We start from the raw sequence: 26,563 nt of genomic DNA, 5'->3' as shown, positions 1-26,563 counted from the left end.
TGGCCCATTAACTTGGGAGTCCCTAGTGTTTGAGAGAGTACCAGGGATTTCCCAGGTGAAAAAGTTTAATAATTCCATATTTTCTCTCCTCAAGGACTTTGCCAATACCTTTTAAAAAAGTTGCATGCTGTATGGTGGGGGTCATATTTCATTCTTTTTTTCCTGTGAGTATCCCATTATTGCAGCACCATTTGTTGAATTTTTGTTTGTTTGTTTGGGGAAGTGCACGGGCCCGGAATCAAACCCATATCTCCCACATGGCAGGCAAGAATTCTACCACTGAACCACCCTCGCACCCCCTGCCAATACTTTTTAATTATCTGCCCAACATACCCCAGCTCTTTTTTTGGTTACTGTTTGAGTAGAATATCTTTTTTCCAGCCTTCTATTTTCAACTTATTTGTTTCATTGGGTCTAAAATGAGCCTCTTGTAGACAGCATATATATGGAACTTATTTTTCATTCATTCTGCCAATCTGTGTCTTTTGATTGGGGAGTTTAATTGCTTAACATTCAGTATATTAGTGTAAAGGCAGTACTTACTTCCACCATTTTATCCTTTTGTTTTTATTTGTCATATCCTATTTTTGTCTCTTTTTACCCATTTAGTTATCCTTACTGATAATCTTCATTTCTACACTTTCCTTCAAGTCTCTCTCTCCTGCCTTTTCTTTTCAGTCTGCAGAACTCCCTTTAGTATTTCTTGTTAACAAACTCTCTCAGCTTCTGTTTATCTGTGAAATATTTTAAACTCTTTCTCTTTTTTGAAGGACAGTTTTTCTGAATAAAGAATTCTTGGCTGGCAGTTTTTCTTTTTCAGTATCTTAACTATATCATACCACTGTTGTCTTGCCTTCATGGTTTCTGATGAGAAATTGGCACTTATTCTTATTGAGCATCACTTGTATGTGGTGAATTGCTTTTCTTTTGCTGATTTCATAATTGTCTCTTTATCTTTGGAATTTGACAGTCTGAGTAGTGTATGTCTTAGAGTAGACCTATTCTGATTTGTTCTTTTTGGAGTATATTGCACTTCTTGGACATGCATATTTCTCTTTTTCTATAAGAGTTATGGAAATTTTCAGCCATTATTTTCTCAAATATTCTGTCTTTTTTCCTTTTTCCTCTTCTTCTGGGACACCCATGATGCATATGTTTGTGTGCTCATCAATTTCTTGAGACCCTGCTCAATTTTTTCCTTTCTTTTCTTGATCTGTTCTTTGTGTGTTTGCTTTTGGATTTCCTGTCTTCTAGCTCACTGATCCTTTCTTCTGCCTGTTGAAATCTGCTGCTGTATGCCTCTAGTGTATTTTTAATCTCATCTCTTCTTCCTTTCATTCCCATGAAAATCTATCATTTGTCTTTGCATGCCTTCAAATTCTTCTTTATGCTCCCCCAGTGTCTTCTTAATACCCTTTATTTCTTTAGCCACTGTTTCTTTCATCTCATTGAATTGGCTTAGAAAGTTTATTTGAACATCTTTGATTAGTTGTTCCAAATTCTAAATCTTTTCCAACTTTTTAATTTTTTCTGTTGACTGGGTCATATCTTCCTGTTTCTTGATATGGTTTATAATTTTTTGCTGATATCTGGGCATCTGATTATTTCAGTGGGTTTATTTTGAAGATCGGTTTCTCTCTCTTGTCTAGGATTTTGTTGTTCACTGGGTTTGTGTTAAGCCTCTTCTTTATAATTGGTTTGCCAGTATTTCCTAACTAAAATAGGGCCAGATACTTGTGCAGAGGCCAGATCCAAAGGACCCTGGGAAGAGGGTCAGGAAAGTCTCCAAAAAGTCTCCCCCCCCCCCCCCGCCCCCCCCTTCAAGCTTCTTAAAGCTGCACTTTCCTGCCTGTGCAGCAGATGGTGCTCTTGGCTGAAACTCCTTTTTTTTTTTCACATGGGCAGGCACCGGGAATCGAACCCAGGTCCTCTGGCATGGCAGGCAAGCATTCTTGCCTGCTGAGCCACCATGGCCCACCCTGAAACTCCTTTTTGACATTTCCTTGGAAGGTGTGCTTTCCTGACCTGCCCAACAGATGGCAATCTTCGGCAACCTATTCGTCAGTCCCGGGAGGGCAGGGTATTTTTAGTCCTTTGCCAGCCTGCCTCTGGATGAAACAATTGTACAGCAGATCCTGATTGGAACTCACTAGGATTGCAGGATCCAGCTTTCTAAATTCACAGGCCAATAGCTCAGTCAGTAGTTGGCCATTCCCCACTCTGTTTTGGGGGTAGATGATTCCCAGGGCCCTTCCAGTCTGTAGCAGCCTGTCAGGCAGGGATTGGACTGCCTGAAGCTGCTTCCCTTCAGGGGGGGTGGGGGGGTGGGCATCCAGTGCCTCAGCAGGAGTTAGTCACAATCTCTCACCAGGGTTTCTCAGTCTCTTTGTCTTTTACTTTCCTAGATGCTGTTGAGTACTACACTGGTCTTGGGAGCTCCAGATCAGTTGATTCGGACAGCTTCTTCCTGTCTACTCACTGTTTTGGGAAAAGGAGTGAGCCTTGCAACTCCTTCTCTATTTTGCCATCTTGTCCTTGGGCTTCTAGATAATTTTTAATTTTAAAGGGAAATTAGTAAAAAGGCAAAAGCCATTTTTTAGCGGCATATCTCTCTAATAGTATGAAATACTCGCTCAATTGAACAAAATTTGAAAGACTAATTTATATTACTTGGCAATGAGAGAATCCCATTACCAAAAGTATAAGTATATTTCCAAGCCACATGTATTAGATTCTTTCAAATTTATGTTTATTCGGCACTTGTGCCCCCAAACTAGCAAACCATCTTGTGATAGGTCATAAAGCTACTCTGGCAGTGGGTGGGAGTATGGGTATACCAGAGAATACTGTCTGGGCAGGTTAATTTCCATTTCATGTTGAACTTATACATCTAACGCACATGCATTTCTTGGCAAAAATCTAAATTTCCTGCTGAAAGAGTTGGCATAAACAAGCTTAAGATCAGTGAGTTCCATGGTTTTCTTAGGTCTTTGTGCCTTAAATATCCATGTGTAACTTCTATTGGCATGATGCTTTTAAAGGAGGTTACTTATTTCTCCTTCCAAACTATAAAGTTTCTATTTGGTAGATTTAATAAACTACTGTGCAATTGTCATTACTTGTTGCTGTTGGATATCGCTTGGTCTCTGAGTATGAGCAAATTAAAAATCATCCCCTAAAACTTTCTAATGTGAATATTACAAACTGAGACTTAATTGTATTTCCCTCTGATCATATTCTTTTTGTACTGATATTAGATTCATTTCCCAGTTTAGGGTTTTGGATCCCTAAACCTGAAAAAAAGCAGATTAAGATGAACTCAGGAGCTCTCTTTACTTTACTTAAATTAATTCTGTGTGTCTTATTTCAATTTCTTTACTTTTTTCCCTAGAATTACTGTAAAGGTTTTCTATTTCATTATAGCATAGTGTTTTTCACATTTGAATAGACTATATCAACATGAATTCTTTATAAGGACCTTAAAAACAAACTTTGCCTAGTCCCAGAACACAGAAGTGAATTCACATCCCAATTCTCAGCTGCTTCATGAATAAAGGACAGCCTGTGCCTGACACTTTGAAGCTGTAGCAGTTAAACCATACAGAATATTTACCTCAATAAATCATTATAAGAAACTAAGGTACAATTATACCCACAGACAAAAAGAATTCAAAATACTAATTTATGGGTTATTCCCTTTCCCACCATATTTTGAATTTTATGCATGTTTGTCATCTTTGGCTACCCCTATGTATCTTTAAACTAATGTGTTCTGCTTTTTTAAAAACATTCTTTATTAAGTTTGTTATTTTTCTTTGACACAGAGACATGATTTGCATCTGTATAAAGTTTTATGTTTAAAATGAACTATCTCATTTCTAAGGCTAAAACAAAAAATGGAAAAAATTATTTTTAATAAAACTAACTTCTTTGCTTAATTTGTTAGCATTTAAACTGAAATTTCATAATAAGGATTTTATTTGGCACTTAATTTAGAGTACTACTGGGAAAGAATAAAGAACTGTGTTGTGAACAGGAAGTAGAACCACCCTTTATTGATCCATTTTGCTTGTTTAAAGAGATATTAGTATGGAAATATACATTTATTCATGAACGTCTATTTTCTCTTTCTGAAAGTAAAAACAAAATCCGAAAGCAAAATTCAACCAGTAACTTAAGAGAATGAGAATCAAATTGACAGTCAGTGTGCAGATAGGAGAATTTTTACCTGGGATAATGTATTATGGTCATCCAAATGTAACAGAAGAAAAACGGCTTTCTAATAGTATGCTATAAAATGAAATAGAAGTATTTTAAAACAGCTGAGCAATTTATCAAAATAATTTTAAAAGTTTTTCTTCACTGATTTGATTTAGAACAACTTAATTTTTATAATGTTTAGAAAAATCAGAGTATATACTATTCCTAAGCTTATCAACAGAATTTAAATGGATTGAAATTATGTGATCAGTTTGGATCACAGAGTTTTACTTTTAAATAATGTGATAAATGTAAACATTGTCCTTCTTATCAATCCATCTGAAATTGTGGATGTTAGTTGGATTAGAGCAGACTTTTTTTTAAGCTTTTTATTGTAGTACACTATAACATATAACAACTTAAAATTTCTCATTTATCCACTTTGAAGTACACAATTCAGTAGTAATAATTGCATTCACAATATTGTGCTACCATCGTCAATATCCATTACCTCAAGTTTTTCATCACCTCAGACAAAAACTCTTTACCCATTAAACAATAACTCCCTCACTGCCTCCTTCACCCCTTTTCCTCACCCCTGACACTTTTTTTTTTCTTTTTTGGGTATATGGTCCGGGAATCAAACCCGGGTCTCCTGCATGGAAGGTGAGCATTCTACCACTGAGCCACTGAGTCACACTTTTTTTTTTTTTGTAAATACAACATTTTGTTTATTCATCGATTGATTTGTTTCCACTGTGCATCTATTTTTACTACTGTGACACTCAGATTTGAGTGAATAAGGAAACAGAGCCCCACGTGAGAGGCTATAGAATCCCCCAGACAGAGAAGGCATTTAGGGGGAATTTGTGTTTTCTGGAGGGCAGTGGGTATGCATCAGTGCCATCCTAGATTTGAGGAAATTCCAATTTTTAAATGATCTGTATCCTATAAGGCCACAGGTAAATTATCAGACCATGTTTCATCTGCATGTCAGGTGAAAATAGTCCTGGCCATGAGTCTCTTCTGACATCCTCCTTTTCTTCTCACTCACTCTCTCCTCTGGCCTGGTCTGTGTTCTGGCCTGAAGCTTCTTCCTCCATTAAGTCTCCTCACAAGCAATTCATTAGTCATCAGTCCATTTTTAAGCGGCCACTCCCTCCCGCAGTGCCAGAGGGTGAGGACGGACTTTCTGGAACAGCAAAAGCAATTGTGTCTTCTCACCACCTTTTCCATGTTCCTGGGAGGTTTTGCTTGTTTGTTTGTGTGTTTTTCCCCAGGGTTGCCCTCCAAATCATCCAGACCCTTCTGAGATCGGGCAAAACCGCATGCTTGCTTGTTTGCAGTCTGGTGTTCCTTCTTGATTGGGTGAAAAAAGAGAACGCTGGAGTTTCTCATCATATCTTGGCAGAGGTGGTAACTTCCACAAATGGCGCTGAGTCCTCCAGTCCCCAGAATTTGGTTTGTAACTCCGAAGCGACCGTTCCCTCTGTAAGCATCAAATGCCTCTCCCTCTAGGTCCTGGGCTGCGGCCAGGGACGCACAGGGATGAGCCCTGGCGGGGCCTGGACACCGGGGCCCCCGCCACCACCAGCCCTTCGCCCAGCTCGCGGCCCGCGCCAACGCCCCGACGGGTCTGCAATGCCCTTGCAAGGCCCCACGTCTCCCCACCCAACTACCAGCACGAGGGGCACGCGGCACCCCGAAATCTCTCCTCGAGAAGGGGCTCCGGCCGCACGGACGCGCACGGCGGACCCAGCCCCGCCGCACTCCCCGGCCTTCCCGTCCGGCCCGGCCTGACGCCACTCGCGTCACGGCGCTTCCCGCCCATGAAGGAGTGCGTGGCGCCCCCGGGGCCTGGTTCTGCGAGACCAGGACACCTCCACCCCGGTCGAGGCCTGTCGCAGCGCTGGGCTGCTGGGCCTACACCACTGAGTCACACTTTTAATGAGTTCTTTGTTACCCCAGCATTGGTGCCTATAAGACTTATCTTGTTTCACTTTTCTAATGGGATAAATATAAAGATATATGTTGTATTCGTTTTCCAACTGCTAAATCAAATACCATAAGATGGTTTGGTTTAAACAGTGGAAATTTATTGGCTCATGGCTTTGAAGTTAAGAGTAGCTTAAAATCAGGCAGGCCATGGTGGCTCAGCAGGTAAGAATGCTTGCCTGCCATGCCATCGAATCCTGGTGCCTGCCCATGTAAAAAAAAAAAAAAGAGAATCCCAAAATCAAGGTGGCAGCTAGGCAGTGCTTTCTCCTCAAAGACTGTGGTATTCCGGGGCTAGTTCTTGGCAGTTTTTGGTCCTTGCCTTTTCTGTCATATGATAATAAACAGGGTGGTATCTTCTCCTTTCTCTTCCAGGTTCTGTTGACTTTCATCTTTTGGTTTCTCCCTGTGATTTCTCCTTCTGTTTCCAATTTTCTTTGCATATAAGAACTTCAGCCATATTGTGTTAAGGCCCACCCTCATTCGGTTTAGGTAACACCTTCAGAGGTTGAATTTACAAATAGGTTCATACCTACAGGACCAGTGATTGAGACCTTAACATGCCTTTTGTGGAGTTCATCATCCAACCCACAGCACATATAGATTACACGTTCTCCAGGATCTCACCCCCCCAACCCAACACACACACAGTCACACACACACACACACACACACACACACACACACTCTAATGTTGCAACATGTTTATTTTTTTCCAACTACTAAGCACAGTCTATAATAATTTTATTTATTGTTTTGTGTATTTTATATCCTCCCAACAGGAGCTGCATGGGGCAAGGACCTTGTTATCTTTTTTTTTTTTTTAATTATTTATTAATTAAAAAAATTAAGAACAAAAACATTAACATATAATTCTGTTCTACATATATATTCAGTAATTCTCAATATCATCACATAGTTGCATATTCATCATTTCTTAGAACATTTACATCAATTCAGAAAAAGAAATAAAAAGACAGCAGAAAAAGAAATAAAATAATAACAGAAAAAAAGGATTATACATACCATACCCCTTACCCCTCACTTTCATTTATCACTAGCATTTCAAACTAAATATATTTTAACATTTGCTCCCCCTATTATTTATTTTTATTCCATATGTTCTACTCGTTTCTTGACAAGGTAGATAAAAGGAGCATCAGAGACAAGGTTTTCACAATCACACAGTCACATTGTGACAGCTGTATCATTATTCAATCATCCTCGAGAAACATGGCTACTGGAACACAGCTCTACAAAAACAAGACCTTGTTTATCTTATTTAATATTTTATTCTCACTTCCCAAACAGAAATACTCAATATATACAGAACATACTTAATAAATTCTTATAGAATGTAGGAATAAAGGGAACTAATATAATAGACTCCCTTGTTTGTCTCAGCATTTATTCACTATGGGTAGAGAGGGCGATTAAGGTAAGTAGAATTAGATATTAAGGGGAATGAGTAAGTCAGTGGAAAAACATACGACAAGAGAGAACCCAAAAGGAGAAAAGAAAACCCATTATTGTAGATCAAAGGAAACATTCAAATTTTGTTGATTTTCCATGTTGAAAGATGACGATTCATCATAAAAGGTCAGATGGGAAAAGTAAGATCAAGAGTTAAAAAGGAAAAACATAGAATAAAAAAGAAACTACAGTAAAAGAAAGAAATTATCCTTCCATTCATTCTTTCAATACTTTTTTTTTTAAATTAAGTACCTAATATGTATAAAGGACTGAGTTAGGCATTGAAGGTTGTTCCTTCTGCCTTTGAGGAACTTCAGTCTAGCAGAAAGATAAAATGTGTACCTTCGTCACAAGGTAAAGAAAATGAGAAGCATAAGAAAAGTACAAGTAAAATTCTATGAGAGTTCAAGACAGTCACAAAAGACTGCATATTATGTGATACCATTTATATGAAATATCCAGAATAGGCAAATCTATATTTGAGAAAGTAGATTAGTGTTTGGGGGAGAGGCTAGTGGGAAATGGGAGTGACTGATTTTGGGTATAGAGTTTCTTTTTAAGGTAATGATACTGTTGTAAAATTGATTGCGGTAATGGTTGATAGCGCCATTGAATTTTACACTTTAGAGGGGGTGAATTGAATGATACATGAATTATATCTCAATAAAACTGTTATATAAAAATTTTCCATGAGAGTGCAAAAGGTGGAAAGATGTGGATGGGGGGGCGAGGAAGGGAAAATGAAAATTTTTGAGGATATGGAAGAAGGAATGAAATAACATAGATTGTGAGGAGGCAAATGAGTGGAAAAACTTAGGTGTATTTAAGCAGGTTCTTCCTTTTCTATTTTGAATAGAAAATTTTTGAGGATGCAGGAGAGAAGTTGTTAGGATTGGCAACAAGAGGACACCAGGTACTTAAAGAAGAGTGAAAAATCTTTATATAATTTTCACTTTATAGATAGTCTTCTGTGTAGGTGAGTGGAAATAAGTGGATTGAGGGCTAAAAACTAGAGAGTAAGTACAAGAAAACATGTAGATGGGTCAGAGTACAGGTGGGTGAGAGAAAAATAAAAATAAATGTAAGAGAGTTAACTAGATGAGAAGAACTGGGACTGAAGGGGAAGGTGGGGAAATGAGAAAAAATGATGTTGATGAACATTCTGTTGTCCTCAGTTGTTCAGGCACACATTATCCCTTTTATGGTCTTTTTTCTTCCTTTAGCAATAGCACCTATCAGACAACCAATGCTTTCCTTTGATATTAGTCAGTTAGAGATCTCATCAACTCATTTACTTCAAGAGGTTAGGGATGTCAAGATAGCCTCCCATCAAAATCTTTCATTTTACAAGAGGACTGTAAGAAGAAGACAGTGTTTATCACGAAGATATGTGATGAAATTTAGGCATCCAACCACAATATTTGACTTTTTTCTCTAAAAGATAGAAAGAAACGTTTTCATCAGACCATATAGAAAACTGCCTACTTTTTAATTATAAGCAAGAGCAGAGGACTTGGGAGACTAGATGATCTCTAGCTTCTTCAGTTTGTTTCAGTCAAGTAGATTTTGGGCTATTAAATAATTTTTTAAAATTTCCAAAAGAGTAGTCAAATATCCTTGCTTGACAATTCTCTAAATTTTCTTTACCTCAAAAAATTTCCTATACTTTTGTACCCTAGTTTAATTATCCAGAAGAATTCACTACTGAAATGTGTTTATAAAGTCTGCTGTTAAGTTTGGCAGTGTCTGGTCTCAACTTAAATTTTACGAAACTGAATTTGGGCATTCTTTAGGAAACTTTGGAGATAAGTATAATGCTCTTTCATGTCCTAATTTCTTACCTGTGTATAATAGGGCACTTCACTGAACTTTGTGCAACAAGTATTTATTGAATATCTCTTGTGTGCCAAGTCCTGTAAGAGCTTTAGTTTCCTCACATTAACATGAGAATAATAATGCCTAATTTGCATGATCATTGCAACGATATATGTAAAATGTCTTCTAAAGTGACTGAAACAGAGATGATCAATAACATGGTTATTTTGGAAGACGAAGTAAGTTTGTTTAGCTTGTTGTCATTCCGCTACCCATTTGGTCTTTTGAATTTTCTGCCTTGTAATTAATAAGAGAAATATCAGTGGGAGAGTAGGGGTCATTGTACTCAGCACATTGGAGGTGATTCTGTGCTTTCAGAAAGGAAAGTCACTGTAATTCTTGAAACAAAACTAAAGTAAATTATTTTCAAGGAATGAAGTGAAGGAGATCATTTTATTAGAACTGAGTGCAACATTTGGTTCGAGGCTTCCTGGCAGTCCAAAACAAATGAAAATCATAGTATTGTTATTCAATGAGAAAGAAGCATACTTGTTTCTCAAAACATGCAAATTTTTCTCTAGCATTCAACTCTGAGGGATTTATTGCATTGATCTTTCTGTAACTGATTTTGCATATAATTGACTGTGTTTTGGTAGCAGATTCGACTTGTTGACCCTTTTTCTTTGGGAACTTATCAATGTTCATTTAATGAATGTATAGAAAGATAAATGACTGCCAGCAAGTCACCTTGAGGAATGATTCATTGCACCTGCTCATGCACGTAACCAATGGCTTGAATATGTCTCACTCCAAGATGATCTAGACCAGTCCTGTGAGGGAACCCACACTCAACAACACAGTACCACAGCTTCTAGTGATAATGCCAGGCCAATGGGAGACCAGTAATACAACAGAGCTCTTGTATTTTCACTAGCCAGGATATTCAGAGTGAAAGTAAACTGACTCTGTTTTAAGAGGAGGAGCTTTCTTGACTTTAGAAGTATGATGTTCAGCCTACCTTAAAACACTAACAAGTTTGGCAAAGAAAAGGAAAAAAACTGGGCTAGTATGTAGCTTTTTTTCTGGAGCTTCTCCTATGTCAAATTGTTCCTGTCATGTCTGGGAGAGAGAAAAGTGTCCTTAAAAACCACAATGGGGATGAGATATGTCTTTCCAGGTTCAAGTAGTAGTTCCATTCTTAGATTTTTTTTTTAATGTAACCAAACAGAAAACCTAAAGAAACAGGAAATAAAACCACTTATATCACTAAAGATATATAAAGGGCCAAAGATTTGTTTTAAGCCAATTGCTAAGCCTATTAAATATTTTGAAAATAAAAACAAAAAAATAAAACCACACACAATTTTAAAGCTGAAACCATGACTGTGTGGGGTTCAGAAATCTCATCCTTAAAGACTTAAAAGATTATAATGTAAGATTTATATATATATATATATATAAAAGATTATAAGATGTATATAAAATAAATTTATATATATAAGATAATTTAAGATTTATATAGTTATAAGATTAGAAACTTCCCAGATTAGAGAGATTCTCTAGCTATATTTAACCGTCTGAGAGCTGTCAGAACACAATTTTCACTTGCCTGACCATGTTTTCAACATCTATTCGAAGAAACATGGCTTCTGATGGGTGCCTTCTTTAAAAATAAAAAATAAAAATAAACTGCAGGTCAAAATTTTGTTTTTAATTAAAAAGGAAAAAATCCTCCCTCTCCTAAGGTACATGCTTTTGTACCTTTAACGTACTTTTCTTCTAAATGGTCTGTAGTTTCCCTGTATTTTTTCTACTGCAGTAAACAATGTAATCAAAGAAAGAAAAACCAGAGAGTCCACACTTGCCCAAACATGGAAAAGCATAAAAGGGATGAAACCACAGCATGTAAAATAATCCAACTCTAAATGTGTAAAGGACTAGAAAAAGGAAACAAAATAATCCCCACCCTAAAAACATTACTATTGACATTCCTGGTACATTTCCTATAAGATGATGTTGCAGACAATGTTTCTTTCCAAAGGAGTCCAGCTCCCTTGGGAGGATACATCTACTCAGTGCCTCAGGAAAGGCTGAGGGGAGGGAATGTTTGTGGAATTTTTCCTGCTAAGTCTTAGTTTTGTTTTGTTTTGTTTTTTTAATGAGCTCAATATCTCAAAGAAACATCTGTGTATAAATGGTATAAATCAATCTCAAAGGAGATGGAGGCAGGCAGGCACCTGTTACTTTTCCCAATCAGCATAAACTGAAGATCATGGTATCCAGGAGACAGATGCCATTGAGAGTTGAGGGATGGAGGGCAGAACAAGAGGAAGCATCAAGTCCAATAAAGGTCCCCATCCAAAATGGCAGCTTGTCTGGATGACGAACTCCACTGCTCCTGGAGTTACACAATAAAAATGATGACCTCGAAGCCTCACTCCCAGGACAGCCACAGTGCAAGAACCACTGTAATTTTTACCATATCACACAGTTTGCAAATGAATGGACTGATCTCAGTTTAGGGGGTTAAGTGCTTTGACAAGCTGAGACGGGGAGGTGAGCTACCATCTTCAATCCCAAAGCTTGGCTGCGGAATCCTTGGATTTCTATTTCTAAAACCACAGGCCCACTGTTGCCCCCTTGCCCTGTGGAGTGCCACCTTTCCACCTATTACCTGCCTCTCCTCAAAACTGGCACCTAAGGTGATAACCTTCAGAGATCTCAAGAGGTTTCAGTCACACTTTTGGAAGTAAGATAATTTCCTTGCCCCATCCTCACCAAAGTACTTTTTTTTTTTAAGTTGCTGTTGGTATGCCATCTTCCCCTTAAGCAGAGATCAGCTTCTTTTTGTTTCTAGTTTCACATTGACCTCTGAGGGCCCTTTCCAAGATACGAAATAAAGTACCCTTTTGCGTCCCCATGTGAGTGGGTTGCCTTTTAATGCCAAATCTGTGTTCTGGAGTTTGGTCAATGCACCTTCACAAAAATAAAATGACATGTGTACACAGACGAACTAGCCAGAGAAGAGCTTTCTGGACATCTTGATGCCTCCCCTAAAGGAAATAACTCTCTTGGTGTAAGAGGATTAGAACATTGAATGACCTACTGTCAATTGGAAACACAGCTTATTTTGTCCAGTTTTCATTGAGGGCATGGGAGGGACTCAACATTTTCAGTTACAACCACAAGATTTTGTTTTTGTTTTAAAAGGATCCTAAGTGAAAATGAGTGGGACAGTGATAAAAATAAATAAATAATTAAAATTCCAAACTAATCATATCTCTTGGCCCCAAGATCCCCAGGGAATTCTCCAAGATCACAGTCTCCACATTGTGGACTTGATGCTGGTTTTCTTCCATTCTAACCATAACTTTCTCCTCAGTCCTCAGCTCTGTCTCCAAAATGATTGTTTACCCTCAGTATCCTCAATCTCTGGGTCTGGGTCTGGGTCAATCTCAACTGATATTCTGCCCATCCTCTGAGGTGCTTTCAATAGCCTGAATTGACTCCATAGTCACCAACTCCATAGGGCTCAACATTCTGGTCATGTTATCCAGGGTACCTCTATCCTTCATGGCAGTGGCGCTTAGTGACGAACTAGAAAAAGGGTGGATAGTCACTGTGCTTGGTGGGCTACTCTTGGCAGAGGAGACCATGGTGGCATGGTGGAAGAACTCAGAGCCAGGAGGCAATGTGTGGACAGTCACAGGGCTGAAGCCCTGGCTGAGGGTGGCTAGTGGAATACTGTCCATGGAAAATGACTATCCCACTGGGGTGATGATGATGGATGAGATGACTGTGAACTGAGGCTGCTGACAGGAGTTGAAGAGCTCAAGGCAGAGATAGAGGCTGGCCTCTGGAGCTGGGGCCTCTTTTTGAGGTTTAGGAATGCTCACAGGCATCAGTACCACATTTAGTTTAAAAATATTTTTATTGACAAATCTTTTATTGACAAACATACATTCCATACATGGTGTACAATCAATGGCTCACACTATCACCACATATCTGTCCATACCCAATTAAAAGGAGCATCAGACACAAGGTATTCACAATCATACTGTCACATTGTAAAAACTGTATCATTATACAATCATCTTCAAGAATCAAGGTTACTGGAAAACAGCTCAACAGTTTCAGGTACTTCCCTCCAGCCACTCCAATAAATCATAAACTAAAAAGGGATATCTATATAATGCATAAGAATAACCTTCAGGATAACCTCTCGACTCTGAATTCTCTCAGCCACTGAAACTTTATTTTGTCTCATTTTTCTCTTTCAGCCTTTGGTCAAGATTTTCTCAGACCCATGATGCCAGGTCTTGGCTCATCCTGGGAGTTCTGGCCCACATTGCCAGGAAGATACACCCTTGGAAGTCATGTCCTATGTGGTGGGTGGGGTGGGGAGGGCAGTGAGTTCACCTGTGGAGTTGGCTTTGAGAGGTTACATCTGAGCAACAAAAGAGGTTCTTTGGGGTGACTCCTAGGCATAATTATAAGTAGGCTTAACTAATCCTTTGCAGGAATAATTTTCATAGGGGCAAATCCCAAGATTGAGGGCTCAGCCTATTGTTTTGGTTGTCCCCATTGCTTGCAAGAATATCAGGAATTCTCCAAATAGGGAATTTTAATGTTTCCTCCTTTCTCCTTAGTTCCCCAAGGGGGCTTTGCAAATACTTTTTTTTGCATGGGAAGGCACAGGACTCAAACCTGGGTCTCTGGCATGGCAGGCAAGAACTCTGCCACTGAGCCACTGTTGCCCACCTACAAATACTTTTTTTATTCACTGCCCACATTACTCTGGGATTTATTAGGGATCACACTGACCTGGACAAACCAACAAGATCTCACACTCTATTCAAGATTCCATGTCAGTACCACGTTTTGAACCATCTGAGATTTCAGCCTGTGATCCTGAGTTTGCTTCTTCTGCTCTTCCAAGTGTATCAAGAGTATAGAGAAACTCCTCTTCCTGCTCTATTGGGTTCCTTCTGTTGTCAAAAACTTTCTTGATGGCATCCAGTAGGCCAAATGTATGTGCTGTGTTGTTGAGGAAAGCAACATCTGTGACCTGGAAGGGAACTTGAATGAGCAGCTGTTGAATTCCTCTGAGGAGCTCCTCTATCTCCTTCTGTATATTGCAGACAACCTTTTACATCAGCACTACATCAGCTATTCCTTTCCAGAATATCAAAGTGTCCTCTAAAATTTTCTTTGTGTCTTTTTTCACACCTTCCTCTGTGGCCATGGTGACAGCAGCAATGACAGTCACGTTCCATTCCAGCCTTCCCTCTTCTATGCTCTCCTTTGAGATGGCAATCTATGTGATGCTACCATTGGCCAAAGTGGGGACCTGCACCACATTTGTCTTCTGTCCTGGCACTGGAATTCTTGCTAATCAGGAGACTGAATATGATACTTCTGTAGGTATCAAGCAAACCCTGTCATGTGATAAAAATAATTCTGACAGGAGTTAATCATTTTCCTGAGGATGATTCCACCCAGACGAATGACTCTTTTCCAGTCCTTCAGAGTGGACTTGCCAGCTAGATGAACAAAATGCTTAGGACTGATCAACTAATCATTGGACTTGACATGTTTCACATTTGTTCCTGGCCACATAAAATTCTTCCAGAGGAGGGTGGCTTTGCTCTCCCCACAAGTTATGGGGTAAGCAATTTCCATATCCTCATTTGCATCGTAGTGTTTGCATCAATCTGTTTTTCAATTTTGTTTATTATGAATTTCTCCTGCCACAAATGCTGTGTTGTTTTCCAACCCTCCTTCATAAATCCTCTTGTAAAAGTGTCCATTGATAAACGTACCTTGTTGCACAGGCTATAGCTGCAAGATCACCTGGGTTTCAATATCTTCAGCGTTCTTCCCTTCATTTCCTTCAGTGAGTACCACGACTACATCCTCCACTGGGACACTCACTTCCATATCAGCAATTTTTCACATGAAGTCAGATAGCTAGGGTGTATCTCCTTTCTCCACTTGTTGATTTGATATAGGAACTGTATTAGGATGGAGGTTAAGGAAGAAGGTCTAGTCTGGTAAAAGAAATTAAGGAACTTTACTGGGCTTTATTTATTCATTCAATAATTATTGAGGTCCTGCTTTTGGGAGAAAAATAGAAAAAAATTATAGGTATATGAAAGCTATTTGCAAGGTAAATTTCAGAGTAATATTATTGAGAGAAATATGCATTCCTCTATGTTGGAACTCATAAATAATTATGGGCAATGTTTTAAAACATAAGCTATCAGGTTTGAGCATGTTGTAAAAAAAAAAAGATGAAATAACAAACAAAAACCACAAGTTTTAAAAAGTTAGTTTGCTTTTGATGGGGGGACTGGGTGGGTGTAAAAGCCAAAGATAAAATGTTTGTTTTATAGCATTCAAGACAGTGCCCTTTCCCCTCATCTTTCCAGCTTATATTTCTAGTTAATATTATTATGATACATTGAAACTCATAAATGAAAAATGTCTTTGTAATTTAAATAACTCTTTGTAATTAAACATTCCTTCTGGGCTGGAACTTGGCACAGGGATCTCTTTCTACCTTAAATAATCTTTTTCATTAAAAAATGTTCTCCTGCCACTTTTAAATCAGACAAATTTAAATGAAAGTTTCTGGCAGTGGCGACATTATGCATGTGTAAAAATAAAGCGTTTTCATTACCAGGTGTTCATAGAATCTTACATTAATCAGTTTGCGAGTGTAATTCGATCATTTAACATTAGCATATGAAATATTTGGGGATACTTTCATGGTCATTAATCCATATTTATGAACAATGTATTTTCTATATAGTATATCACATCTCCATTGTAATTTGGTCATGTGGTGAAATACATGCTATGTATACATTATGTAATTTATTAAATTTCAAGCATATAAAATACATTTTGATTGCTGTGGGAAAGTAAACTCAAATTTCTTGCCATTTGTGACCTTACAATAATTGTTTCATTTAATTATACTGGTAAATGTTGAAGGGAAACTTATTTCTAAAGAGATATGTGGGAATGAATTTCACATATATTAGGTAGTTTCTTTGACATGGACTATTTCAGTTGAGATGGAAAATACAATATTCAGGATTTTTCTTTCCTTGTTCATAAAATATTACAGTACAACACAGGCTTTCTGAAGGTCTCTGACACATCAAACACCTTCAGAAGACTGGGGATTCAGGAAAACAAGAAGGCTGGCCAGGAGGCTTGGATTTAGGCCTTCCAAATTCTCTAGGCCCAGAGGGAATGAAGAAAGATAATAATGGAACAAAAAGTGACTGCAGTTCAGAGCTAGTCAATGTCCTTGGACTGGTAAAAGGTCTGGAAAAGGAGAGTTCTGATGTTTGTAGAGGTGCCTTCCAGTGACCTGACTTAGTAAATCATATAGTTAATGAATTTTTAACAATTTACATAATCACCATATTTCCCCTAAATAGCATCTTCATTACTTGCTGTTACATGAACATGTGCTTTATTTCACAGAAGGGTTAATGCAATTCAGAACAGTAACATCTTCTAATAAACACCAGTATAGCATTTTTTTTTTTTTCCGCATAGACAGGCCCCTGGAATCTAACCTGGGTCTCCAGCATGGCAGGTAAGAATTCTGCTACTGAGCCAGTGTTGCACTGCTCCAGTATAGCATTTCTTATTAAAACGGGAAACTTTTCTTTGGAGTATAAAGTTGTGGATGAAATGATTAGAGATTTGTTTTGATTTGAGTATGTATAGTGGGTAGCAAAATCGCATAGATGTTTAGTGAACATAGAAGATAAATTTATGAGAAAACTTCAATTAATCCATCAATTTTAACTTCTATTAAAAATGATTTTATCAGTATTACTAAAATATTTCCTTGAAGTTTGAAAAACATTTTAAATAAATAAAATTCTTAAAATATTTAAATTTAAACAAACTCCAGAACCACGTAATTGTTTATTACTTAGGAAACTTTCAATTAGTATCTTTTTTCCAAACTTGAGCCTTTTCTTTTTTTCTTTTTTGCATGGGCAGGCACTGCCAGGAAATGAACCCAGGTCTCCAGCATGGCAGGTGAGAATTCTGCCACTGAGCCATTGTTGCACTGCTCTCCAAGCATGAGCTTTAAATCTTTAATCAGATTAGAAATGAGTGCTCATGTAATGATTGTTCACACAGCGCTTTGTTTTGCTACACCAGATTTCTGAGGCTTTCATAAACTATAAGATCCTTGTTAAAATCATGATAAAAGTTAGTAAAAAGGAAAAAAAATGTTTATTTGAAAAGTATATTCTGTTTAAAATTTATAACCTAGGAAGTGATAAGGAAGCATATTATAGTTTAAACTACACTGGATAGGAACTTGCATGCATTGTTTGTAGGGATGTAAAATGGTACAGCCATTGTGGCAGTCTAGTGGTTGCCCAGAAGTTAAACAGAATTACCGTATGAGCCAGCAATCCCGTTTCTACGTATATACTCAAAAGAATTAAGAGGGACTTGAACAGATATTTGTACGCTAATGTTCATAGCAAGTTAAGTTTGTTCACAACAGCCAAAAGGTGGAGGCAACCCAAGTGTCCCTCAACTAGGTGAATGAATAATGTGGCATATTCATACAATAGAATATTATTCAGTCATAATAAGAAGTGTTCTGATACTTGCTACAACATGGATGAATCTTGGAGACATCAAGTTATATAAAATAAACCAGATACAAAAGAACATATGCTGTATGATTTCACTTATATGGAATACCTAAGAATAAACAAATTCAGAGACAGAAAGTATATTAAAGATTACCAGAGGTTGGGGGTGGGGTGGAAGGGAGGGATAGGAAGTTTTTGCTTAATGGGTATAGAGTTTCTCTTTGATGTAGTGAAAAAGTTTTTATAATGGCTGGTGATGACAGTGGCACAAAATTGTGAATATAATTGATATTACTGAATTGTATACACATAAATGGTTAAAATGGGAACTTTTCTGTTGTACATATGTTACCACAATAGAAAAAATTTTCTAAATGCACTGGAATTTTGAGAGACCTAGGTTTTCATCTTTGCTGTTATTAGGAAAGTAATTTAATCCACAGAGTCTCAGTTTTAGTTGGTTAGGTGTTTTTTCCCCACAGAATTTTGCTTTTATCTCCTCTTTTTGTTAAAAAAAATTATTAGAGCATTGTAGATTTACAGAAAAATCGGTGAGAAAGTACAGAGTACTCATATATAGCTCCCTTCAAATACACAGTTTTCTCTTAATATTAACACTTTGCGTTAGTGTAGTACCTTTGTAACAACTGATGAAACAAAATTGTTAAAATTATACTATTAACTATAGTCCCTAGTTTACATTAGGATACATTCTTTGTGTTATATATTTCTATGTTTTTGTTTGTTTGTTTCTTTTTACTTCTGGTAACATATATGTACCTTAAATTTCCTATTTTATCTACTTTCAGTTATACAAATTCATTGGCATTAATTGCATTCAGAAATATGTGCCACTATCACAACCATCTATTACCAAAACTTTTCCAATACCCCAAACAGAAACTCTGGACCAACTATACATTAATTCCCCATTCTTCGCTCCCACCTGGCTCCTGGTAATTTGTGTTCTAGTTTCCAATTTTATGAATTTACCATGTTTTAATTATTTCAGATAAGTGAGATCATACATTTGCCCTTTTGTGTTTGGCTTATTTCAGTCAACGTGATGTCTTCAAGGTTCACCATACCATAGCATGCATCAGAACTTCATTCATTTGTATGGATGAATAATATCCCATTGTATGTATATAACACATTTTGTTTATCCATTCATCTGACACTTTGATTGCTTCCACCTTTTGGCAATAATACTGCTATGAACATCACTGTTCAAATATCTGTTCAAGTCCCCGCTTTTAATTCTTTGGGGTATATACTTAGAAATAGATTTGCCAGGTCATATGGTAATTCTATACTTAACTTTTTGAGGAACTGCCAAACTATTTTGCACAGCTGCTGAACCATTTTACATTCCAGGCAACAATGATCAAGTGTTTCTATTTCTCCATACCCTCTCCAAAACTTCTTTTCTTTTTTTTCAAATAGTAACAATTCTAGTGGGTATGAAATGGTATCTCATTGTTGTTGTTTTTAAGTGATTTTTGTTTGTTTAATACATCTGAAAAGAATGCATATACAAAGAATTGAGACATGAGAAAGCATTGGTTCAACACTAATGAATCTACAAGAATTAAGATTTGGGCAAGGTGGAAAAGATTACTTAAACATTAAAAATAAAGGAAAAAAATAAGCTGATAATATCACTGCTAGAGAAGAGTCTTCATAAGATCCTTTCCATGATTTTTATTAAACTAGAAACCCTCATGCTTTAGAGTTCCTCATTCACAAAACAGAAATAAAGGAATTCCCCTGACTGGTTCCATGTTGTTAAATGTTCTCCCCACCCCACTTCCACCCCCAGCTTCTTAATGAAGTGGGCCTCCATCTCCAACGCTTGAAAGAGAATGTCAATCATTCCATAGCATCTGTCTTTTAGCACCACTCCCCATATTTCCTCTGTACACCAGGCCTTCATTTATGTTCTAGGAACACCACATTGTGTACTATTAAGCTATACATCTATGCTAAGTATATTTGACAATGACTGCCAGGGAAATTTTTTTTTAAATTATGAACTCAATCCATTGGGTGTATTTGAAAAGGTGCAGCATTTTTTTTCATTTATCAGTAAAAGAAGTTAGAAATTAATTTTTAAAAAAAATTCAGCAAATAGAAACAAATTTCCTTGAAAATCACAGTCACATATGTAGTGCATCCCAGAAAAGAGGAGGGGCAATACAGGTTCCATCTGCTTTCATGAATTTCATCAATACTGAACCTACTCAAGGGTGGAGAGAAAAGACAACTTTCAAAAAGAAGTATGTTGTTAAATGAGGCATTTACTATACTCCTTCCTAAGAGCACCAGGTGGGGAACATATTTTCTAAACTAGATTAAGGAAGTAGAATGGGGAATCAGCCCATCCTCCTCCCCTCAAGAACTGTCCACCATTGGTTAATGAATTAAAAAACAAGACTAAAACAAATCCCCTTGTATTCTCCCCCTCAAAAAAAAAAAAGGAAAGAAGGAAAAAAACAAAACACTAAGATATCCCAGATTACTCTTCAGAGTGGAACCAGGGAGCAGCTTTAGCAATTCAGAGTAGTCTGTTACAGAGCCATCACAAACATCCTTTGCTTTTAACTAAAAAAAATTTTTTTGAAACAACAAAATGAAAACTAGTACTGATCACTTTTCTGACAATACACAATTATTTAAAACTGACTAGTATTGGGAGGGGGCATGAGAGCCATACCTGTGGGTCATGTTTCACAGGAGTGCATGTGGGTAGGTGCAGGGCATTTGTCATTATTGTAAAAATGAATTTTAATTTTTAATCTTTAGTTTGATTTAAAAATTGCTTTTAATGTGGTGCTGACACCAGCTGTGCAGAAAGGGCTCTTGAGGGCTGTTCATAACAGCACACACTGGCTGCTCCTCTTCGGTTAGGGAGGCTCCAATATTGTGTCATCAATAAATTCTTTAGGCCTTTCTATGTGAGTGCAGCACACTGCACATGTTTGACAGCCTTCAGATCATGGGCCAGCTTTTCAGCAGTCTCCAGAATGAGAGGCTTCTGTTTGTTCTTGGCAAGTTTCTCAATAGTAGAAGAGTCATCTCTGAGATCAGTTTGGGTCCCAATAAGCAAGAAAGGAGTCTTTAGGCAGTGGTGAGTTATCTCAGGTACCCACTGCTCTTTTATATTTTTAAATATAAAGAGAGACAACTGAAGGACTAGAAATGCACCTGTTTGTGGATAACTCAATGGTCATAATCTTTCATAATCCTCTTTCCCACAGTATCAAAAAGTCTGAGAGTATATGGCTCTCTGCCAATCATAACTGTGGCTGCATAGTTGTCAAAAAACAGTTGGTACATATTCCAGTGGAAAATTTGTATGTTGTGTAGAATATCAGGAAACGTGTTTTGTCAACAGCACCATCACCCACAGCAATGCACTTATTTGTCTGCGTTGCTGAAACAGTTTTGTGTGCACCTTAAATATTTCAAATTCAATGTTGACCTCAGCTCCTATGCTGGGGCATTGGCAGCAGTGCGCTGGGTCTCCTCCCTCATTGTGGTTTTTTTTTTTTGTTTTTTTTTTTTTTTAAGGAAAGACAGAGAGAAGGAAGGAAGGAAGGAAGAAAGGGAAACATCTTTAAACATTTTCTTGTTTTATTGTATTTTGTTTTTCCGTTTTTTGTTACATGGGCTGGGGCCGGGAATCGAACCGAGGTCCTCCGGCATAGCAGGCAAGCACTTTGCCCGCTGAGCCACCGCGGCCCGCCCCCTCATTGTGGTTTTGATTTGCATTTCCCTAATAGACGATGATGTTGAGCATCTTTTCATGTGCTTATTGGCCATTTGTATATCTTTTTTTGAGAAATGTCTATTTACGTCCTCTGCCCATTTTTTGATTCTTTATATATTCACATATTAAACTCTAATCAGATACATGTTTCCAAATATTTTCTTTCATTCTGTGGGTTACATTTATTTTTTGTTACATTTTTACTTTCTTGATAAAATGCTTTTATGTTCAAAAGTTCTTAATTTTGATAAAGTTTCATTTATCTGTTTTTTCTTTTATTGTTTTTACTCTGGGTGTAAGTCTTGAAGACTATTGCCTAACACCAGGTCCTGTATGTGCTTCCATATATTTTCTCCAGGAGTTTTATAGTTCTTATATTTAGGTCTTTGGTCTATGTTGGGTTATTTTTTAAATACTGTGGGTGGTATTTAAAACATTTCCTTCATGCTTTTGCATATGGCTGTCTAGTTTTCTTAGCATCGTTTGTTGAAGAGATTATTCTATCCCCATTAAGTCAACTTGACACTCCTGTCAAAAATCAATTGTCCGTGGATGTGAGAGTTTCTGAACTCTCAACTCAATTCCATTGATCTATGTGTCTGTCCCTGTGCTTATACTATGCTGTTTTGATCACTTTGTAATGAGTTTTAGAGTTGGGAAGTTTGAGTCTTATAACTTTGTTTTGCTTTTCAAAGATGGTTTTGGCTCTTCGGGGATACTTACCCTTTCATATGAATTTGATAATTGGCTTTTCCATTTCTGAGGAGAGGACTGTTGGAATTTTAACTGAGATTGCATTGAATCTATAAATAATTTTGGGTAGAATTGACATCTTAACAATATTTAGTCTTCCAATCCATGAATACAGATTTTCTTTCCATTTATTTAGGTCTTCTTTAATTTCTTTGAACAGTGTTTTGTATTTTTCCATGTACAAGTCTTTTACATCCTTGGTTAAATTTATTCCTATATTATATTTGATTCTTTTAGTTGCTATTGTAAATGGAATATTTTCTTGATTTCCTTATTCAGATTGTACATTACTATTGTTTAGAAATACCTCTGATTTTTTTGCATGTTAATCTTGTACATAACCACTTTGCTAAACTTGTTTATTAGCTCTAATAGCTTTGTTGTGGTTTATAGTATTGTTCAATTCTCCTATTATCTTACTGAGCTTCTAGATGTCCTATCCATTATTGAAAGTGGTTGTCTTGGTTTGAAGCTGTATGTACCCTAGATAAACATGTTATTAAATAAAATTCATTTTTGTGTGGTAAACCCAATGTAAGTAGGACGTTTTTTTTTTTTTTTTTTTTTTTTTTTTTTAAAGGAAAGACAGAGAGAAGGAAGGAAGGATAGAAGGAAGGAAGGAGGAAAGGGAAACATTTTTAAACATTTTCTTGTTTTATTGTATTCTGTTTCTCCGTTTTTGTTACATGGGGTGGGGCCGGGAATCGAACCGAGGTCCTCCGGCATAGCAGGCAAGCACTTTGCCCGCTGAGCCACCGCGGCCCGCCCTAAGTAGGACGTTTTGATAAGGTTAGTTTAGTTAAGGTATGTCCTACCTCAGTTAGGATGGTTCTCTCTTTTTTTTAAAATATTTTTATTGAGGTATCATCATGCACCATACAGTCCATCCAATGTATACAGTCAGTGGCTCACAATATCATCACATAGTTGTATATTCACCATTATGATCATTTTTAGAACATTTGCATCACTCCAGAAAAAAATAAAAGGACAAAAGAAAAAGCCCATACATCCCATACCCTATCCCTTCCTCTCATTGACCACTAGTATTACAATCTACCTTTTAAAAAAACCCTTTCTCCCCTCTATTATTTATTTTTTCATCCTTATTTTTTCACTCATCTGTCCATACTCTGGATAAAGAGAGCATCAGAACAAGGTTTTCACAACCACATGGTCGCATTGTAAAAGCTAAATAGCTACACAAATGTCTTCAAGAATCAAGGCTACTGGAATATAGTTAGACATTTCAGATGTCTGTGTGGGACATCTGAAATCCCACATAGAACTCTCATTAAATAGAACTGGGAGCAGGGTCAGGCTTCAGCACTCCCTCACACCAGGGCAGAATAAAGGCATGTCTAAGAGAAGAAGTAACTAGTCAGGTGAATGGGATTAATTCCTAAAGGATGTATCTTCCCCAAGAAAGGGGGCTGGGGCCCAGCCCAAGTGGCTGCCCTTCTTCACGGAATTCAGGCCATAGGGACTGGAAAAAAGAATCAACCTAAGCCCAGCTTCTACTTCAGCCACTGACTCAACCATACCACTGGCAGGGAGAAGCTGCAGAGAATTAAAGGCATTGCACCACTTTACACTGGGGGGAAGCTGCAGGCTGACAAGTACCACAGTCTGGGCAGGATAGGAAAAGCACAGAGACTAGAGGCTTCATAGGGAAGTTAGAAAACCTGCTGGGTCTCACCCTCAGGGAAAGTTGATACAGGTTACACCCTCCTCCTCAGACACAGGCCTGTCTGGTCTGGGAAAATCTGACAGGGGTTGATCATATCTGAGGAGAACCTCCTCAAAAGAAGGTTCCATATAAGCAAGGCAGGAACCAGAAAAATAAGAGCCAAAAAATTCTGAATTACTTTAATCCCAACCTGTTCGGCTTCATTCCTATCTCTAAATATCAGGTTATATATATAAACAGCCTCTCAAAATCCAGAAATAATAATCACCACTCTGGACTTAATGTGTCTGCTCTAAAAGCTTACAATCTAGGCCCCTGATTTCTTATAAGCATCTTCTAAAAGTGATGATACCATTGTTGTTTTTGTTTCTGGCTTATTTTGTCTCACCAGATATCCCACATGTTCATTCATATTGTTGTATGCCTTATGGTGTTGTTCCTTTTTGTAGCAGCACAGCCTTTGTTCATAAGTATACACCATCGTTCGCCATTCTGCTTCTCTGTTAGTGCATCCTTCAGCCACATGCATTAATCTGGCATCATGTAGAGCGGCCAAAGTCCGCAGTCCATCAGCATTCTCAATTTTAGATAATTTCATTGTTCCCAAGAGACAGAAAACCAATAAACACACTGTCACAAAATAGGAAATCTAAACCTCCTCTTAACTGTTGTCCCTCTCACCTTTATTTACCTCTGTTGTTGCTGTGGTAGTGCTGATGGTTTCCTTTTGTACATAGCTCATAGCATGTAATAGCAGTTTTCCCCTTGTACCCTGTACTTAAACACTCTTTATTCAAGAATCATATCTTTGAAGTAATTCCTACAAGAACTCATTCATATTTCTAGTGTGAGTCAGTGGGACACATAGGTCTGTAAAACCTCTTTCAATCCTGTTCATCTTCAATATGGTAATATTACTTCTAGACCCACTAGAGAATCACCTTCTCTCCTATCTATTCCCTTACATCGGAGTTCAACCTCATTAGCTAACAGTTCACCCATCTCTAGCTTCTATGTCTCTCTAAGTCCCCTGTATTCTGTATTATAAGTCTCTGATTATACCTTTGTGCCATAAAAGTGGAATCATACAATATCTGTCCTTTTGTGTCTGGCTAATGTCACTCAGCATTATGTCCTTAAGGCTCATCTATCTTGTCATGTGCTTCAGGACATCATTTTGTCTTACTGCTGCATAATATTCCATCATATGTGTATACCACATTTTGTTGATCCACTCATCTGTTGATGAGCATTTGGTTTGTTTTCATCTTTTGGCGATTGTGAATAATGCTGCTGTGAACATCAGTGTGCAAATGTCTGTTTGTGTCATTGCTTTCAGCTCTTCTGGGTATATACCAAGTAGTGCTATTGCTGGATCATAGGGCAACTCGATATTTAGTTTCCTAAGGAACTGCCAGACAGTCTTCCATAGTGGCTACACCATTATACATTCCCTCCAGCAGTGCGTAAGTATCCCAGTTTCTCCACATCCTCTCCAACATTTATAGTTTCCTGATTGTTTAATAGCAACCATTCTTATAGGTGTGAGGTGCTATCTCATTGTAGTCTTGATATGCATTTCCCTTATATCCAGTGAAAATGACCAATTTTTAGCCATCTGTATTTGCTCTTCAGAAAAATGCCTATTCATTTATTCATTCATTTATTTATTTATGGTAAATAAATCATATTTATAAAAAATGCCATTTTATAATTGGATTGTTTGTTGTTTTGTTGTTGAATTGTGTGATTTCTATGTATACACACGAAATCAGACCTTAGTCTGATATGTGGTTTCCAAATATTTTCTCCCATTGAGTTGGCTGCCTCTTCACCTTTTCGTCAAAGTCTTTTGAGGTACAGATGCATTTGATTTTGAGGAGTTCCCATTTATCTATTTTTTCTTTTGTTGCTTGTGCTTTGGGTGTAAAGTTTAGGAAGCTACCTCCTATTACTAGGTCTTGAAGATGTTTCCCTACATTTTCTTCTAGAAGCTTACAGTGCCAGTTCTTATATTTAGGTGTTTGATCCACTTTAAGTTAATTTTTGTGTAGCGTTTAAGATTGGCATCCTCTTTCATTCTCTTGGCTATTGTGATATCCAGTTCTTTCATGCCCAATTATTGAAAAGACTATTTTGTCCCAGCTCAGAGGATTTGGGGGCCTTTTCAAAAATCAGTTGGTCATAGATTTGGTGATCTATTTCTGTACTCTCAAT

General features: G+C 37.5%; 1 long non-coding RNA gene and 2 pseudogenes across 3 annotated transcripts in view; 1 reads left to right on the top strand and 2 right to left on the bottom strand.

The window, feature by feature from the left end:
• The window catches only part of LOC143644725 (uncharacterized), a 171,575-nt gene that overhangs the window by 41,311 nt on the left and 103,701 nt on the right, over nucleotides 1-26,563 (top strand). The window contains exon 3 of one of the 3 annotated variants that reach the window (XR_013156834.1): nucleotides 17,062-17,082. The exons of the other annotated variants lie outside the window; for them this stretch is intronic. This is a non-coding gene — a long non-coding RNA (uncharacterized LOC143644725). Of the gene's footprint in view, nucleotides 1-17,061; nucleotides 17,083-26,563 lie in introns of those variants that run through there. 3 annotated transcript variants of the gene reach the window in all.
• Nucleotides 12,741-13,385, bottom strand: LOC143643931 (glucocorticoid modulatory element-binding protein 1 pseudogene; annotated as a pseudogene).
• Nucleotides 14,338-15,435, bottom strand: LOC143643930 (glucocorticoid modulatory element-binding protein 1 pseudogene; annotated as a pseudogene).

Source organism: Tamandua tetradactyla, chromosome 8 (assembly GCF_023851605.1).
Source record: "Tamandua tetradactyla isolate mTamTet1 chromosome 8, mTamTet1.pri, whole genome shotgun sequence".
NCBI lineage: Eukaryota > Metazoa > Chordata > Mammalia > Pilosa > Myrmecophagidae > Tamandua > Tamandua tetradactyla.
The sequence above is the reverse complement of the archived record's forward strand: the minus strand, read 5'-3'. Positions and strand labels throughout refer to the sequence as shown.